At 44.1% G+C, this 10,384-nt stretch overlaps 1 non-coding gene across 1 annotated transcript; it reads right to left on the reverse strand.

Annotated features, from left to right (window-relative positions):
* Positions 1–39: 39 nt before the first annotated feature.
* Positions 40–129, reverse strand: TRNAY-GUA (transfer RNA tyrosine (anticodon GUA)). Its single transcript is given in 2 exon segments — positions 40–75; positions 93–129. It is a non-coding gene; the product is annotated as a tRNA-Tyr (tRNA).
* Between the last annotated feature and the right edge of the window lie 10,255 nt (positions 130–10,384).

The following is a 10,384-nucleotide window of genomic DNA, read 5'->3' on the forward strand; positions in this document are numbered from 1 at the left end:
GGCGGGCGCCCCGCGCGGCGGCGCAAAAGGTAACGCTTCTCCTTCGAGCCGGAATCGAACCAGCGACCTAAGGATTCCCGCGGGCCGTGCCTCTACAGTCCTCCGCTCTACCAGCTGAGCTATCGAAGGGAGCTGCGCAATCTTTCCGTCCCGCGCCTCACACTCTTCCCACCCGCGGACGGGGTCCAGACCCCTTTACCCGGGACCAACCTGAGTGTTAAAGCCCTGCCCTAGGCCCGGGTCTGAAGCGGCAGACGGGCCGTCTGACAGGGCGAGCGCCCAGCGGAGGGTTCCTGCCCCCAGGGCCTCCTCCCGGCTACCGGCGGGCCGGTGAGCGCGGGGGACCGGGAGGCGGCCCTCGGCCCCTGACGCCGTCCGCCTTTCCCTCACCCCTCCCTTTCTTTCGTCCTCCAGACCCTTGATGCCGGGTGGTTCCACGCGTGTCTGAGAAGCGTGGGTCTCGTCACGCCCCCACCGTCCCGCTTATGGGGTGGCTGCTCTACCTGCCACTGCGTTAGATGAAATTAGGGCACCCCAAACGTCGCACCACATCCTCCTGTGGCTGCGCTTACCAACGCGTGTACTCTGCCGAGCCCTCGGGAGAAAAGGGTGTGAGCACCTGCCGGAAAGATGCATGTTGGCATCACAGACCCAAAAATAAAACGGGCAGGGGATCTTCCTGCCGCCCCCACTGCTGGGGTCGGCGCTTAAAGGCGTCCATGCGCCCACTGCGTGTGCTTAGTCCAGCACAGGGCCCCACCACCCGCTTTTTCCTTTATTAATTTTAATATGATTTTTACTTGAATGGTCAAAACAAATGACCACTAAGAAACCAGCGTATGGTTTCTTATTCCAAATACATTTTTCAAATGGCTTGCTTACAGAAAATTGTTCACCACCATGACAGAGGAAATAACCTGCTGAAGCTATCACCACCATGAAGTACAAGCTATACTCAAGCATAACTTGTATATCTTCTAGGTATTCCCCTACACAAAAGTCTTAAGCTGGAAGTTATTTGTATAAATAAAGCCTTGTATGCATGGAGTTTGTACATACACACACACATATATACGTTTATATTCATACATACCCCAACCCGCGAGGGAGAACACTTGTCTGGCAGCGCCCCTGGGCAGGCGCATGGGAACCTCAGGCCCTCGCACAGCCCACAGCTTTTGTGGGAAAAAAACCACAAAACCCCAGTTTACCTGCATTACACACCTACTATTACAAGGGCGAATTCGTATTGTTGCATCTTTCACAGAAGAAAAAAAACCCAAACCAAATTCATTGGGGTTTTTATTTGTTTATTTACAAGTAGTTTTTGCCTGCTGCTCACTAATAGGTGTTCAGCAGCAACCTGCATTCGCTGTGATTCACTTTTAGTATCCAGAGATGACAACACAGCAGGTTTCCCCACATCAAAGCTCTGACAGGAGCCTTTGAACTACAAAAGCTGTAATCAAAAAGTATGTGGAATAAAAACCACCCTGAGACAGGATTTGTGTCATCAGCCTCATATGGTATGAAATGTCATCTTTTAGCGTTCATTTATATTTAATTCAAAGTGAAAGGAGCCTGAAATAAAAATGTTGTTGTTTAAATAAGTACCTTCTTGTGTATTACCATAGTAATACATGTGTTCTTAATTTGTAGGAAATAGATCCTGAAAGCATTAGCTGAGTCAAACTACTAAATTAGTAAGTACTGCTGGTCCTATTGTTAAAAAAAAATAATCATCTAAAGATGCAGTTTCTTATGACATCCAGTAAACATTCTCCTTGGAGTACAACACAAAGCACATATACACCACACTTGTTTGTTGTTAAGTCTTGTATGTATTACTGTGTGACAGTCTAATGTTCCGAGTTTCTTGTGCTCCTACATGACAAAAAAAGGATGGAGATGCATCCTCCCTCTCCACCTCTTCTCAGCTTCTAGTAGCTTCGCAAAAACAGAGGTCTAGCTACTTCTTTCTTCAGAAACCCTACAAGTCATTTTTCCCAACTGTACATTCAATAGCATCCCTAAGAAAGAAGGTGCAAACTGGCAGTCTGTCTCTGTAGCGGGATCCCCCAAATGTCTTTTTCAGGGACTGTCCCATCCCACCAGGGCTGTCATGGCCCAGAAGCCATCAGGCTCAGCCTCAGTAAACTTCTGGTAGGACACTCACCAGCCTGCAATATCTGAGTCCCATTATGCAAGAAGTGCTTTCTGCCTTTGCTTGCCCTTCCCAAGACACCCTTGTGAAAGGAGAGCTCAATTCCACCCTAGACCTGAAGAGCATGACCAGGTGCAAAGACACCACTGCAGGTTCAGGGTGGCAGGATGAGGCAAATGTCACCATTGCTCCATACTCATGGACCTTGAGTGACAGTGAGCTTATTCCAGTGGCACTTTGCCACTTCCCCGTTGCCATAGGACTGCTCAGTTGGGTCTCCTGACAAATCAAAACCAAACATCACCAGAACCACCTGTTGGAATTTGGATGCTTGGGTTTTGTGGTGTTCCCCAAGTGCTAACAGCAGCGGGCATCCCACTTCCAAAGACAGGACACTCACTCACACTCTTACCCAGATGATTTGATAGGTGAAGTACCCTGGAAGAGACAGTGAGGATCCCGTAATTTGCCCAGTTATTTATTCCTTGTTGCTAAGCTTCCTGATGATCTGCAGGGAGAAAAAATTCTATTAGGCATTCATTATGACCCTAACCAACAGCAGATCGGTGACTCTGTTCTTGCTGGGAAACAGGTCCCTTTCCATGCACTGCTGATGCTTCAAAAATTTTCACTCAGCTGCAGTGGTATGAAGGTACCACTATTAGGCCATATGTTAAGTCCATATGTGTATTACCAGGCTCATTTATTACCGCTCCAATTCTGTGAGAGTTCCATCTATTCCCTGCCAAAACCTTTAATGAATAAAAAAATACCAGCCATGATCCCATTTCATATTGTCACAGAGCTGAAATCATGGAAAAACTCTGAAGTCATGTGCAGAAGTTTGGAATTCTTTGCTGCTGTGCTCATCAGAATCTCATTGTGAATTCAGGCAGCCAGTTCGACATTTATCTGGACAACTAAGCAATGCAAGGATATTCCCCAGAAGGCACAGGGCTTAACACCCTGACACAAAGTTAAGAATAATTAGTCTATCCTAAATGATCTCCCTGTAGGTCGTTCAGAAACCTCACAACAGCGGAACCCCGAGTCTTTGTGAAGATGATTCCCAGTATAGGAACAAGGCACGCAACTGACTTCTTGCTACGAGAGCTTCAACCTTTGAATCTAGCAAAATTCCTACAAGGCGAGCTCAGCAAATAGGTTTTTTGAATTGTGAAAAACAAGCATCTTATTTCCTCAGCAGTTTCCCAACTCAAAAGCAATTGCTACCAGTCTCATAGCACTAAGGTCTATAAAGTAAAAGAAACACGTGATGATTGCTAACATAAAGACCAAGCTCAGTGTAGGTGAGCTTATGGGCTTTTTACCAGATACTTTCCTTTTAGTAGTCTTCAATGCCCTATCACCAGTTCCTCTAGTGACTACAATCTTCAGAGCTCTACACTGGCAGAAACACCAAATACGTCAATCGACACCACATGCATCCAACAAGTCTTCAGCCCAGCTACTTGACTTGGTCTAGATGCAATGTCACCCTACCACTCATTCAGTGCCCAAGGTGATCTTGCTTGCATCAGCCCCGTGGGGGTTGAGCTTCCTCCCCATGTCTAGAGAAATTCCCGATGAAGAGCACAAGGATATTCACCAGACACTCTTTTAAATTAAAATAGTTCTCCGTATGGACAGCACATTATCATCAGCATCTGCTCCATGTCTCAGTACTAAAGATCCCAGCTTGTCATTTGTACTTGAGTAATGTCACAGTCAGTTCAGTGAAGCTGCAGTTCAGACCAATTTCAGCTGGCTGTGTGCCTTCAGAGTCATAATTAGTCTTTGTTTTTTCCTTTTCTTAAACTTCTTAGTATCAAAGTTTCTGAAGGGCAATATTCTATTCATGGCTGCTGAAAATGATCTGCTTTTGTTGGAATTCTCTCTAAACACTCCTTACAACATTTTCCTGAGATGCTAAGTATTAGCAATCTCTGTGCACTTTGACTCAATCTATTTGTACAGCCTTTCGGATAGGGGAAAAGGTGCTAATACCTCTGCCTACCTCAATTAGCCTGTATTCTGTTAACCAGGACACAGAAGAACTGTATGTACTTTGTGATTTCATGAGTTTTGCTTTACTGTATTGACAGGTCTACATTATTCATGCTAGTGTAGGGAGGGTGGAAATGTAAAGCTTAAAGGCAACCATATCACAAAAATATCAAAATAATTGAGTATATCTGGATGGGCTTATAATTTATACCAGTGCATTAACCTCCGTGACCGCTGTGCCCAAAAAACATCCTCTTGCACATTCCCAAAGCAGCCTACATCAACTTCTCAAGGAGGCTGTACGATTTCTCAAAGAATTCTGAAGTGGCCTTTGGATCAAGCCTTGGACTGAAAAAAACAACCGCAGTTCCCAAGTTTGGGAGATCAATAAAGCAGCTCCAGGAATATAGCCCAGCCAGGGACCTACACTAGGACCTGATCAGGCACGTACGCGAAGAACAAGTTAGTTACTGTAGAATAACTGTAGTTCTCGGGGATGAGATTATATTTCAGATCTCATGAGCTGCTCTGTATCCCTGCTTCTGGCAATCCTCAGCGGGCACCGGCTTTAGAAGAAACTGGGGTCATCCTGAGCTCACACTTCTTGCTGTCTCTTGCACAGGATGTGAGGAAATGGTGTCAGTGCATGGCTGTGATAGACCAGAGCCTTTCTTAGAAACCAAGTCCTAAGCCTCACCTGACTTGCTTATACAAGTACAGCAGCAGCTACACTGACAGCACTCCTTTGAAGAGACAAATTTCTGGCTGGCAACCACCTATGGTTCCAGTGGCATGGCTATTAATTTATATGAGACACTATATAGGCAAACAGATTGTTTTTTAGAGGTTAAAAGTGGAACAGCCTTGAAGCAATCAAAGGGGGAAAAAAACATTCCCAAATTTACACTCAGACATTACCTAAGATCTTGCTATCAATTCTCCCAATAAATAATAATGATGCTGCTGCAAGATTAAATTATAATATTCATCTCAATTAACAGGCTTTACTAATTTCTCAGATGCCATTTGTTTATTTTGGAAATCAGGGAGAGATACTTTTACTAGTATGGCTAGTCAGACATGCAAATGTTTTTTAGAAAAAGGATATACTCCTTTCACAAACATACATACAACTTTGGAAACCAAAGAGATTGTTTAGAAGTCACCTGTTAATCATGTATTACCAGTATGCATTTTCCCATGCTGTTTTAGAATTACACCCTAGAAAGTCCTCACTATAAATGCAAGAGAAGTCAATTTAATCCTTAGATTTTGCTAACTCCAGGGGTAAACAATTAGTCCTAATGCAAAGGCTTTTTAAAGCAGTTGAAGCCAGACTGAGCCAACCAAACGGTGAGGTGGGTGAACAGTAATCAGGCAGCAGTAACGGTGTCCCAGCAGCAGCCTGAGACAGATTCAAGCAAACAGCCTAAGGTCAAGAGTATCCTGGTGATAAATGGAGAGCGCTGGCTTGACTTTCTAAACCCAAAATAAAAACCACTTTATAAAAAGAATAGTGTTCTGATCCCCTACCTTCTCATTCTCTCCTTCCCACTCCTAACAGAAGTCATGGAGACAAATCTTCCAGTATCGCAGCCAGCAATCCCAGAGATGCTGGCCTCTGCTGCTTGCACAACTGCAGTTTACCTCTTTTTTCCAAGGCAGTGTTGCTCCTGTGCCTGCAGAATTCCAGCAGGAGGAGAGGAGAGAGAGGGGGGGGGGCGGGCGGGGGAAGTGCTTAGAGATGCGAAAGACTGCATACCTCTATCCTTGCTCCACTTCTGCAGACAGCAGTGAGCGCCCATGAAAGGTCCTCAGTTATTGCAAATGTATTTTCTGTGTTTGTGCAAGGATGTGAGTGTATGAGAGTTTCAAATGTAGAACCTCAGGGTTACGGTTGGAAAGACCCAAAATGTTAAATAAAAAAAAGATGACATTTAAAGTAGACAATACGTAACTGGGGGTTTTGGGGCTGCTGGCTTACTAGAGACCTGAGACAGCTTAAAGTTTGCAAACTATGAAGAGCATGGGCTAGCTTGGCTGACTTCAAATGCACGGAAGAAAACAAAAAAATAAATTAGTGAATATGGCAGGGTAAAGAATGATAGAATGGTTTAGGTTGGAAGGGAACTTAAAGACCATCTATTTCCAATGGACAGGGACACCTCCACCTCCCACTAGACCAGACTGCTCCAAGGCCCATCTAGCCTGGCCTTGAACACTTCCAGGGATGGGGCATCCACAGCTTCCCTGGGCAATCTGTTCCAGTGTCTCACCACCCTCACAGCAAAGAATTTCTTCCTGATATCCAATCTAAATCTACCCTCTTTCAGTTTGAAGCCATTACCCCGTGTCCTATCATTACACTCACAAAGAAGTAGTTAAGGTTAGGAGAAACAGAGGGAGGAAAGAAATAAATACCAGTATTTAGTGTCTTCCATTGTACCATGCTTTGAGTTTTCTTATATTGAAAGCAAAAGGAAGCAGGTACTCTTGACCCTTATTTCCTCCACCCCTCCCGCTGTCTGCAAAAATAATGCACAAAACCAGCATCTGTCTTCAGAAGCCAACCATAGAACCATAGTATAACAGGTTGGAAGGGACCTCAAGGATCATTTGGTCCAATCTTTCTTGGCAACAGCACGGTCTAGACAAGATGGCCCAGCACCCTGTCCAGCTGGATCTTAGAAGTGTCCAATGATGGGGAATCCCGCACTTCCCTAGGGAAGATTATTCCAATGGCTGATTGTTCTTATTGTGAAAAATTGTCCTCTTCTGTCCAGTTGGAATTTCCCCCAGAGTAACTTGTACCCGTTACCCCTTGTCTTTTTCACGTGACTCGTTGTAAAAGGAGACTCTCCATCTTTGTATACACCCTTTAAATACTAGAACATGGTGATAAGGTCTCCCCTAAGCCTTCTTTTCTCAAGGCTGAACAAACCCAATTCTCTCAGCCTTTCCTCGAATGGCAGGCTTTCCAGTCCTTTGATTGTCTTGGTGGCCCTTCTCTGGACCCTCTTCAGCCTGTCCACAGCTTTTTTTGTATAGCAGGGACCAAAACTGAACAGAATTTTCCAGGTGTGGTCTGACAAGCGCTGAGCAGAGTGGGATAATGACTTCTTTATCTCTGCTGGTGATGCCCTTGTTGATACAACCCAGCATCCTGTTGGCTTGCTTTGCTGCAGCAGCTTGCTGTTCACTCATATTGAGTTTGTTGTCCACCAGGACCCCCAGGTCCCTTTCCATCTGCCCTGCTCCCCATTCGGGTAGACTCCAGCCTCCTGGAACTGCACTCCTGGATTATGTTTTCCCAGCTGCAAGACCTTACATTTGTCTGTTGAACATCACAAGGTTCATGTTAGTCCACTCTTCCAGCCTACCCAGGTCTTCCTGCAGGGTGTCTCTCCCTCCTGAAGTGTCTACTTCCCCTGTCAGCCTCACATCATCAGCAAACTTCATCAGAGTACACTTGATCCCATCATCCCGATCAATAATCAAGATATTAAACTGCTCACCCCACATCAACTGAGCAGGTTACTTTGTCGTAGAAGGTGATCAGGTTTGTCAAGCACGATTTGCCCTTGGTGAATCCATGCTGGCTTTTCCCAATCACGTGCTTCATTTGACTTGTGATAGCCCCCATTAGGATTTGTTCAATAACTTTCCCAGGGACTGAAATAAGACTAATGAGCCTACAGTTTATGCATCCTCCTTTAAGCCGTTCTTGTTGATGGGGGCGACATTAGCCTTCTTGCAGTCTTTTGGGATGTGTCCCAGTCTCTACGACTTCTCAAAGATTGCAGAGAGCAGCCTTGCAACGAGGTCAGCCAGCTCTCTGAACACCTTCAGGTGGATAACATCAGGGCCCATTGATTTGTGGGGGCCGAGCTCCTGCAATAGGTCGCATAACAGCTCTTCCTCCACTGGTGGTGGGTCTGTGCATCAACCTGGACTGTTGTTCCCAAGGCCTGGCGCCCAACAGTGCTGGTAAAGACAGAAGTGAAGAACGTGTTGAGAACCTCTGCCCTTTCAGCACTGTTGGTGACTAATTCATCTCTCCTCTTTAACAGCAGGCCAGTATTTTCCTTCTGTTTCTGATTGTTGTTTACATACCTGAAGAACCCTTTCTTGTAGTTTTTGACATCTCTGGCCAATTTCAATTTGAGCTGAGCTGTTGCTTTTCTAACTGCATCTCTGCACACACTGACAATGCCCTTGTAGTTCTCGACGTGGAGTCATCTGCTTTTCCATCTCTGGTACACTTCTCTTGGTTTTGAGCAGACTCAGAAGCTCAACAATGACCTTATTTTAAGAAAAGCATAGTAGGGGAAAAAGGTAGTATTCTTGTATGTACAATGTTCAAATGTAGGATTGGGTATGTACTGAGCAATACTTGTGCAGATTTGAACATAAAAATAATTAGAAACAGGAGTTATTTCATATCCCACAATTTTAAGTTAGGCCCTTGCCTTTTCTGTGTGTTTTGGCTTTTTTCTTGTTGCCACAAACCCTACACCATCATGTGGCAACAACTGGTGAGGTCTCACCCTTCTCACCGTGTGGAAAAGTATGTATTTGGCAGCCTGTGTATCTCGGGGAAATCCCCAGATTTAAAGTGAGACACTACAGCTTCTAAAGCTCACCACCCTGGAGGTGGAACAACACAAAACATGATTGCCCTACAGAACTACTAGGTGATTTTTAGAATCATTGATAATCCTTACTTATCTTCTTCCCTCTCCTGAATAAGCCCACAAGTCCTCTGCTGTGTTAGGAATCTCCCTTTATTCCTTTCTGTCCCACACGTACGGATCTTGGAGGAAGTCAAACAAGGTTTTCATTTCTATCAGTCTAATTCGTGTGAAATTGGATCATTTATCTGTTGCCTTTTACTGTCTCTAAGAGCAACAGTATAAACAGAGGACAACAACCTTACAAAAATGCCTGTGGTAAAAATGATCCAGTGTGTAAGTCCAAATGGCAGATGAAAAGCAAACAGGAAAGCTAGCCCAACATCAGAAGGGATCTCTTTAGGATTTGCAGAGTCTGCACAAATGCACGTGGGAAAGAAGAGAGGGGTTAGGATTAGGAGGTAGCGTCTGGGAAATATCTACATTTATACAACAATGTGACAATCTGAAAGAAGATTACTTTTAAAGAAAATCTTATATACCCAGTTGACAAAATAGCGTATAAAATCAAGTTTTCTTATTCTGTAAGAAGTTGCTTGAACCATGCCTTAAAGCCTTATAAGAAATGACTGTGCATTTCATGCAGCCAGGCTCCACAGGCTATTGGCTAATAAGAACCATAGCACCTTCTAAACCTTCTAATTTCTGGCAACTTCCTTCCACCTGCTCTCTTTCTTTTAATTTTTTACTTACTGAATACAAGTTTCCAAACAGCACAGACCCAGTCCAGATCTACAGGATCACTTTAGAAGTGAAATTAGATTTGCCACCAGCAAGACAAGCCACTAGAAGTATTATTTGCAACAGTAAACAAAATTAGGTAGTAATTTAAAAAAACAGAGGTGGATAAAATCCAAATACAAGTCTGTGCAGCTATCTCGTAATCACCAAATCAATGCCTTTCATTAACAGAACAGAGACTAATAATCTTTTCTGAAGCCTCTTAAAGTGTCTGCAAGTTACTGGAATGGAGGTCATCCTTACACTGAAGCCTAACGCTTTTGATGATATTAGTAAGTGTTCAGAAACACCCAGTGTACATCAATTTAAGTAATTCAAATCAGAATAACACATTTCAAATCAGTTGTGGCAACCGGGTTTCTGTAATGTCATCTTGGCCATCAAGTCTACTATGGATCCAAACACTACTACATTTCTTTATCTATCGTTAAGTAGTAAATACTCAAAAACCACAAATCAATAGAAGCCAACATATACCAAAGCCTCAGTAGAATAAACTCCACATCAAGCAAAGCGACACGGTGTCTATTAACTTCTGCAGTCAATATATGTGTTTGAATTGACTCTTTCCACAACTCACTACCCATGCTGCCGAACATCCAAGGCTCACTGTCACCCTGATCCCAGGGACAAAATTATTTGTGAGAGGTCTTGTTCTGGCAGGAAGCTGGGGTTTTGCAGGGATGTTAGAACAGATTTGCTATGGATATACCTTAAAAAAAACCAAACCAAAAACAAAACAAAAAACAAGCAAACAAAAACCCAAACCCAACCACCCCAA

Source organism: Chroicocephalus ridibundus, chromosome 2, assembly GCF_963924245.1.
Source record: "Chroicocephalus ridibundus chromosome 2, bChrRid1.1, whole genome shotgun sequence".
Taxonomy (NCBI): domain Eukaryota; kingdom Metazoa; phylum Chordata; class Aves; order Charadriiformes; family Laridae; genus Chroicocephalus; species Chroicocephalus ridibundus.